The following is a 9,567-nucleotide window of genomic DNA, read 5'->3' as shown; positions in this document are numbered from 1 at the left end:
TTATTGGAATTACACCTTACATATAAATGATTTAGATGGGATGGATGCCTTGATCAGTCAGGGTCCAACTGAGAATAGAGAAGCACTTTATCTCTTTTAAATAGAGTAAGTTAAACACAAGAAAGTGATTATACAGGGGTAGAAATAATTTTTTTTTAAAGCCAATAGGAGGTGGTGAGGCAATTTAGAGATTAGCAACAGCACGAAGGTAACAGGAGTCATTCCAGACTCTAAAAGCAAGGGCTGTTTGGAAGGTGCCAGAAGAAGGTGGAAGTTGCTAACTGAGACCTATAAACACAACTTTTTAAGCTGTAGAGCCATGGTGAAGCTCTAACTGCTGCCAAAGTCCATAAGAAGCAGAGAGAGGGAAGGAAAGAAATAATCAGGCTTGTCCCTTCTTCCTGTCCTCTTCTTCCACCAATGACACCAGGTAGTCAAAGTGAGTGTGAGGCCAGAGGGAAGAGATCTTAAGAAACACAGCTCCCTACAACACAGAGCATAGGCAGGAAAGGCTAGGAAATGAATCTAAGAGAAAATGGAGTGTTGACCTGCATAAATGCTATTTTGATAATCTGTGCTATGAAGAGGCTAATAAGACATAAATTCAATGAAAAACATTTAGAAGGGACCTACTCATTAACTTTTTCTATTTGCCCTTCATCTGTCTCCTAAACTCTTCTTCACCAACATGGACTGAACAGACATAAGCAAATATTCCATCCAACAGCACCAAAGTACACATTCTTCTCAAGTGTATACAGAACATTCTCCAGGGTAGACCGTATGTCTGGCCTCAAAGCGAGTCTTAGCAAAATTAAGAAGACTGAAATCACATTAAGTGTGTTTTCTGATGGTTTAATTATATAATCAATAAACATGATGCACCACATTATTAGAATGAAAGATAAAAATTATAGGTTCTCTCAATAGGCACAGAAAGAGTTTTTGGCAAAATTTATCACCTTTTCATGATAAAAGCTCTCAACAAATTAGGTATAGAAAGAACACACCTCAATGTAATAAAGGCTGTATGTGACAAGCCCAAAGCTAATATCATATTCAACAGTGAAAGATTAAAATCTCTTCCTCTTAGGTCAGGAACAAGACAAGTGTGTTCACTCTCACCATTACTATTCAACATAGCATGGGAGTCCTAACCAGAGCAATTAGGCAAATAAAATAAAATTTAATGTATCCAAATAGGAAAGAAAGAAGTAAAATTATCCTTGTTTGCAGATGACCTGATCTTATGTGTAGAAAACCCTAAATATTCCACCAAAAATTATTAGAGCTAATAAATTCAGTGAAGTTGCGGAATACAAAGCGAACATACAAAAGTCAGTTGCATTTCTATATCTTAATCACAAGCTATCTGAAGAAGAACAAAAGTTTTCTGCTTTCTTCTTAAATAGATAAGGGATACATTTATTACCTTGCTTGGAAGGAGACAAGAAGAGGAAAGCAAGGCCAGGTGGGGGAAATAACGGGCCACCTTTCTTGGAATGGAGGAGTTGGAAGTAGGTCCCAACATCCCCAGTAATCTCCCAGGGAGAACGTCCTATTTTGTTCCAACTCAATGGATGCTAGTAACTACGAGATTCCTGGGGAATACGCCACATTTCTCTTGAAAAGGAAAAACAATCTAATAAAACATCATGTAGTTCCAAGCAGGGTGGATGCTATCAGCCCCCTACCCTCAAGCGTAGCTAGAAATCAGCTACCATATGCAAGCTGCCTTCATGATGCAGTGAAGCTGAGCTGGGCATAATGTCACCCCCGCCACCAGTGGCTGGAAATGGTCTTCATACCAAAGGGCTAAAATATTGGAAGGAATCAAGTTCTTTGATGTGAGTTTTAGCGACACTAAAAATTGGCCACTCCTACGGAAGATAGTCTGTCCAGTCTTTTGGGTTCCAGGATTTCTCTCTCTGCTGGGTCTTTGGACTCTGCCAGGCATCCTGTACTGTACCCAAGCCAGCTGGCTGGGACGTGCATTCTTCTCTCATTCCTGCCCCGCTTTGTTTCTTTGGACTCAGCTCTGTTTGGAGTATTCCATCGCTCATCTCAGAGAGAGATTATCCAGGGCATGTCTCTGCCGTCTGGTTGCCATGTCTTTCTCTGCTCTGCCCTCCTGAAGTCAAACCTTTGCTTTGTTTCTTGAACTTGAGGCTTTCCTTCTTGATGTGGACCCCAGTGGCCACCTTTCCTAGTATCAAAAACCTCTACCCCTGGTGGTACCTCCTCACTCCTGCTAATTCTCTCCTTCCCGGGATGAGAGAACTCGGATGGGAGCAAGGAGCTGAAATAGTTAAAGGATGCCCTGAGAAGATATGTTTTCTGCGGCTGGGAACTTCTTATACAGTGAATTATTCAATCCGTATTATCGAATCTCTACTCAAACTGATCTCATCTGTGCCAAACACCATGGAGGAGACACAACACATATCCATAGACCTGGACTCTAAAGAGTTTATGATCTAACTGAATAGATGTATAAACAAGTGAAAAGTCATTAAACCTTAGTTCCAACCTGGACTCTGTCACTAACAGCATGACTTGGAGACTTCAGAGACAAAGCACTTTTCTTCTCTATAGCATATGAGTATAAAACTTACCTTTTTGGATTATTATGAAGATTAAATAAGAAGGCGAGGATAAAAAGTATGGAGCCTGACAGATACACAGTGAAACACTCCCATTTTTCAAGCATTGCCTCTGTAAGGGTCCAACCAGATAAACAGAAATCCCTTTGAGTTTTTGGAACAGGAAATGTAATGTGCACAATTAGTTACCCAGAAGATAGAAAACCTGCAAAGACCACGGAGGGAGGGGGAGGGAGCCTAGAGATTAGCAGCAGCAGGAAGCCACCGCCATCCTCTGGATGGAGGGAGAGGAGAAGAATCTGTGTTAAAGTCAGGGTCTCCAGTGAGAGATGGAGACACGTGGGCACGGGAGCAGGAGTCGGAGCCACAGAGAAGCTGCTCTTACTGCTGGAGAAGGAGCCCTTGGCACAAACCCAGGGAAAGAAATATCCTGGTTTCTCCCTTCCTTCTGCTCCCCGCCGAGTCTTCAGGGGATACCCCCCATTAGCGAATCCAGCTAGGTGGGGAGTAGGGTTTAGGGATGTGTGTGCTGGAGACGGAAATGACATTGCTGGGGGACAGAAGTTCATGTCGGGGTCCTAGAGGGAGTCAGTCTAGGCCAGTAGCCAGTGATCATATTTAACAAAACCAGATTGAAGAGACAGGCAACAGGGAGTCATTGATTGTTGATTACTGAGCATGAGAAGTGTCAGCATGTGTGGTGATAGTGCCAAAGCCAGAGCCTTGGAAGCACTGATGGCATTTAGAGCCAGATAGATTTAGTACTTAAAATTTAATTGGTGGCTGGTCTTAATCTACTTGCTGGTCTTTCTGGGTAGTAAGAAACTAAATCCTGTATTTTTTTTAAGATTTAATTTTTTAGAGCAGTCTTAGGCTCAAAAACTCACACTTTTCATAGGAATAATATAAGAATGCAAAGGAGACTCAAGAGTTTTCATGATTTAGTCATAATGAAAATATACCTGAATTTACTCTACAAGTAGGACAGCATTAAATGGTTACTTACAGCACTTTTTACACAGCTGCTTTGAAAATTTATAATATCATAGAATTCAGCTCTCGTTTTAGTGAATTTTCTTATATGAAATTTCTTATATATCCCTGTGCAATCTAAACCCAGCTACCTCAAATGGCAGATTATGAATGCTTCTCCCCGCATAGCAAATTGGTAGCGGGGACATTTATACTGAAGAGTTTCTGTACCACTCTACAATGTTGCTTCTTTCCCATTTATCTTGCTTTCCCACTGGGCGCTGATGTATCTAATTTATTTCCTGATGCCCAGGACCTAACACAACGTGTGGCACACTGTAGGGACCAAGTGCATCTTTGCCAATTTGCGATCATTAAATTAACTGCAGAGTAGTCTTACCAATGAGGCCCCAAGGGGGTACAGTTTCTGTCTCTTGTGTTTCGCTGATGAATTTTCCAAATGGGACCTGAAGTAATGCTTCTGAAGAAGGGCGGACTCACGTGCTCTCTGACCTGCATTCAGATTTCCTCTGTACCATATAAAACTAGTCTCTAGTCAAGTGAAATGGGCTTCTCTGACCTTAGCATTTGCACGTGTAAGGTGAGCTCCCCGTAATTACATTCAGAGAGCTGTGAAGGGGAAAGAAAATCACGTAGCTGGAAATGAGCAATAATTATTAAGCACCATGAGCCTGGCGCTGGGTCAGGGTCATCTGCGAGAATGTGACTTATTCCCAGTGGGCTACACTTTGGATTGCTTTCCGGGTGAAATGGAAGTCTCACTGAAACTGAAGCCACAACGTTAACCTCAAGGAAGCTGGCTAGGTTACTGCAGCTGCTTGGCTCAGTATTCGAGCTTACATGCCTTTAACGATTCTTTTCTTCCATTCATTTCCCACGGCACAGAGTCCACCTGGTTCTTCCTCTGAAACATGCCTTACATTTCACTCCTTCTTTCTATTCCCTTTCCCACCATATAACTTAGCCCCATGCTGGATTACTGCGATAATTTCCTCATCATCTTTTCCCATATATTTCTGTCCTTCTGTTTCCATACCCGCCGGCTTGATTCATCTTCCTGAATAATCTGCTCTAAACCTGGCTTTAATGAGAATTGTGGCTCCAAACTTTAGGATTTCAAAGAGTGTTTCCACTCAGTCTTAAAAACAGAACAAGAGAAAGGCTAAAAACTATTTTTACTTTTTTATTTAACATTTTTGTGCAATGATTTTGAAAATAGGAGGATAGACATCTTTCAGAATATAGGATGTTACATCAACTCAACAACTTTTAGTTACATAAAATTCATCAGTGTTTGTATTTTTGTCTTCTAACTGAGATCATTAAAAAATTTTACCATAGATCAGTATTCAAAAACATTAAAATATTTATGTCCTTTAACAGGTGTTTGGACCCAAGGGCAATCTCTAAAACCAAGCCTCAGTAAATAGTTGAGGAAGTTGGGGGTGGGAAGGCAGGATAAGTAATGAAAATACTTTCTCCCATAAGCTCTACTGAACTAGTCCTTTTTCTCCCCTCGTCCCTTCCCACCCCTGTATCCTAACAGAATGTCCCATCGTGCCACTCACCCGCTGCCACTGGGAAGATTTCCACCCCTCACTATCCCTGATCACATATACCTTGCCTAGCTCATCATTTGGATTGGGGTAAACAAAGATGGAAAGGCCATGTATTTCAGATCATGAGCTTTGGACTTGAGTAGCTCTGTGTTAGAAATCTCAGGTCTAGAGCTTAACTGAGTGACCAGCAAGTTTCTTAAAATATCAGGGTAAAAATATCTAGTACACATAGTTCTTGATATATCAAAATGGCTCAATAATTGGCAACTCTTATATTATAACTTCATTTTAGGACATAAGAACAGAAATGGAAAAGGTGAAAGTGTTGTTTCAAAGTTGTTTGTAAGTGTTTAGTTACTTAGAAATAATTAAACATTCTGAGTCACCTTCTTTTTTTCCTTTCTCTTGAGCCATTTTGGCATTCCTTACTTTGTCTATATTGTACAGAGCAGAAACTATATTTCCTCTTACCAAATGCAGAGAATGAGTTCCTGATTTTTCCTAACATCTATGTTAATTGTCACCAGAGCTCTGACTTGTTAATGGAATATGTCACATCATTTCAGAGAAACAAAAATTATTTTAAAATTTGCCCTTAAGTATTAGTTCCATATATATATATATATATATATATATATATATATATATATATATATATATATATATATATATAAGCAAACCAAAGAGCCTGGGGGCAGGCAGATCTAGGAAATGAGAATCACAGGTCTAGTGGGGAAATGCCCAGTAAATCCTCAGAGGGAGGCTGAAAGGAAAGCGGTTCTGCTTAAGCAGAATAGTAAAAGTCACCTTTGCTTATTCTTGCTGTTTCAGGGAGAGAAGAGGCAGACTTAAATATATTTGAGGGCTTAAAACAGAATGAAGTTGAGACTGTCTGGGTTATCTGACTGCTGGACTTTTTCAGTTCCACTGGATTCTAAACAGAGTCCATCTGTGTGAAGTGTTGAAAGCTCACACTGAGAAAACAGAGAACACAGAACCACAAAGACTCCGTGGAAAACAAACCAAATTGAAGACAGCTGATATGCAGGGTTTATGTCCTTGCATGTGTAAATGTCACCTGCAAATGTCAAAACAAGGTACATCCTGAGCCCAGAACCTTATGAAAGTTAGTTTAACTCTTCCGGAAAAATCTGTGAATATGTGAACTTCTGATACAAAATCTAAGAAAGCAAATTTTACATGGAAACATAGCACCAAGTTTCTATTTTAAATCTATTTTAGAGTGAAGAAGCTTGATCTAATATAACTGGTCAAGTACTGATTTGTCCACTATCTAATTTGGGATATTTACAGAATAGTATATTTCTTTAAATGTGTGTGTGTGTGTGTGAGTGTGTGTCCCATACAGCATCTAAGTGCCTGCCAGCGAGGACTGGAATGATGTGAGAGATGTTGGTGGCTCATTCCCTCACCAGCAGGAAAGCTGCCAAGTGTGAAAAACAAGTCTCAGGAAAAGGGGCTGGAGTGAAGGCCAAGAGTGACCATCACGTAGATCAGATCATGAGCTGAACTGAGCTAGCTCAACCCTACGCCCTCTACTTTGCTGGAACTCTAGGTCCTTTGGATAAACAATGGGATCCTAGTTAAACCCAGGAAGAATGAGAGTGAAGGGCCACAACCAGAAGGGCAGCACAGAACTGTGAACAGCTTAGAACACTGCACTGGAAGCAGGTGAGTTTCAAGCCATCAGGCAAGTTGTGGGTGATGCAGAAAGGTAGGGTGGGCTTAGAAAGCATTTGTGATGTGCTCAGAGCTACCCACGGTGACTTGACGGTACCACTGCAGCATCTTCTTCATCACCTTTGATCTGTTACTGACAGAGCAGTGACCTCACCAGACACCCATCCCTGCCTATGAGCCAGTGAGGGCCATCCTTAAATCTTTCCCATCTTGAATCGTAGGGTATAATATCATCCTAAGATTTAGTTATGAAAATAATGGATAAGAAAAACCTAAGCTAGAGAGCTACAAAATGAAAATTTGATGGAAAGTTTCTGAGATATTTCTGTATTAGTATCATGGGAATTTGAGGCTGTTATCTAGGGAGGTTAGACCACTGAATTTTCTCTTACAATGTCCATGTAGCAAAGAATAAGGTTTTAAACATATTTTTATTTGGCAGTTGGTTTAATGTCAAGGAATGACTGACCTCTGGAAAGCATTCTTAGCTTGGAGTTACTTCCTATCCATGAGCATGGAATATCTTTCCATTTGTTTATTTCTTTGATGTCTTTCCTAAGTATTCTGTAGTTTTCCTCACATAGATCTTGTACATATTTTGTTAGATTTACATCTAAGTATTTTTGGGAGGGGTGCTATTATAAATGGCATTGTTTTTTTAAATTTCAAATTTCACTTATTCATTGCTGGTATACAGGAAAGCAGTTGATTTTTGTATATTAACCATGTATCCTGCAAATTTGCTGTAATTGTTTATTAGCTACAGGAGTGTTTTGGTCAATCCTTTCAGATTTTTCTGCATAGATGACCATCTGCAAACAAAGACAGTTTTATTTCTTCCTTCTAATTAATCTTTATACCTTTTATTTCCTTTTCTTATTTTATTGCATTAACTAGGAGTTCATTGTGGACTTGAAAAGCATGGTGAGAGGGGAGATCCTTGTCCTATTCCTGATCTTGGCAGGAAAACTGTTTCTCTTCTATTCCTAGCTTACTGATAGTTTTTTTTTTTTTCTTTTTATCATGAATGTGTGTTGGTTTTTGTCAAATGCTTTTTCAGCATCAATGATTTGATCAAGCAATTTCTTCTTTAGCCAGTTTATGTAATGACTTTTGAATGTTGAACCAGCCTTACATACCCTAGATAATCCCACTTGGCCCTGGTGTATAATTCTTTTCATACATTGTCAGATTCAATTTGATAATATTTTATTGAGGATTTTTTTTTTTTTGTATCTATGTTTATGAGAGATAGTGCTCTGTACTTCTTTTTTTTTTTCTTTTCTTGCAATGTTTTCTTCCGGTTTTGTTGACAATCTTCTGAATGAGATTGTAGAGAATTGATATAATTCCTTTTTAAAATGTTTAATAGAATTCACCAGTGACCCATCTTGGCCTGGTACACTCTGTTTACAAAAGTTACTTATTATTTATTGAATTTCTTTAATAGACATAGGCCTATTCAGGCTATTTCCTCTTGTGTAAATTTAGGCAAATTATATCTTTCAAGAAATTGGTACATTTTATTTAGGTTATCAAATTCATGGGCATCGAGTTACTTATAGTATTTCTTTTTTTTTTTTTAGATTGGTAATATAACATTTATTAAACTAATGCTATGGGTTAATAGAAACAGCAAGTAACCAAGGCATTAAAGTGCAAGCTATGTAAAACCCCAAGTAAAACCCCAAAGTATCTGGTCTTCCTATTCCACCATCTTGGTCACTCTCTCCTTTTTAACATTTCTTACAAGGCAAGTCTACTGGCAACAAATGCCCTCGATTTTTGTTTGAAACATTCTTTGTTCTTTTCACTTTTGAAGGATAATTTCACAAGGTATAGAATTCTAGGTTGGTAGTTTTCTTCTCTCAAAACTTTACATATTTCACTCCACTCTCTTCTTGTTTGCATAATTTCTGATGAGATGGATGTAATTTTTATCTTTGTTGTTCTATTGGATAAGATGTTTTTTCCTCTGGTTCCTTTCCATATCTTTTTCTTTATCTTTGATTTTCTGTAATCTGAAAATGATATGCCTAGATGTGGTTGTTTGTTTGTTTGTTTGTTTGTTTGCATTTATCCTGCTTGTTCTCTGCAATTCCTGTATCTGTCAGGGTTTGGTGTCTGACATTAATTTGGAGAAATTCTCAGTCATTTTTGTTTTAAATATTTCCTCTTTTCATTTCTCTCTTTTTTCTCCTGGCATTCCAATTACATTTACATTACAGCTTTTTAAATTGTCTCAGAGTTCTTGGACATTCTGTTCTGATTCTTTTCAGCTTTTTTAATGTTTGCTTTCATATTTTTGGAGGTTTCTGTTGAGATATCTTCAAGTGCAGGAACTCTTTCCTCAGCTGTTTCCAGGTTCCTAGTAAGCCCCTCAAAGGCATTCTCCATTTCCATTACAGTGTTTTCAATCTCTAGCATTTCTTTTTGTTTTTTCTTAGAATCCCCATCTCTCTGCTTACATTGCCACATGTTCGTGTATACTGTCTACTTTATCCATTTCAGCTCTTAGCCTAGTAATCGTATTTGTTTCCTGGTCTGATACTTCCAATATCCCTCTCATATCTGAGTCTGGGTCTGATGCTTGCTCTCTCCCTTTACACTTTTTGTTTGTTTGTTTTTTAGTATGTCTTGTAATTTTTTTCTTCAGAGCTGGACGTAGGTGTACTGAATAAAGAGAATGGTTGCATAGAGACTGTCAGCAA

Source organism: Camelus dromedarius, chromosome 12 (assembly GCF_036321535.1).
Source record: "Camelus dromedarius isolate mCamDro1 chromosome 12, mCamDro1.pat, whole genome shotgun sequence".
NCBI classification, from domain to species: Eukaryota; Metazoa; Chordata; class Mammalia; order Artiodactyla; family Camelidae; genus Camelus; species Camelus dromedarius.
This window is presented reverse-complemented; position numbering follows the sequence as displayed.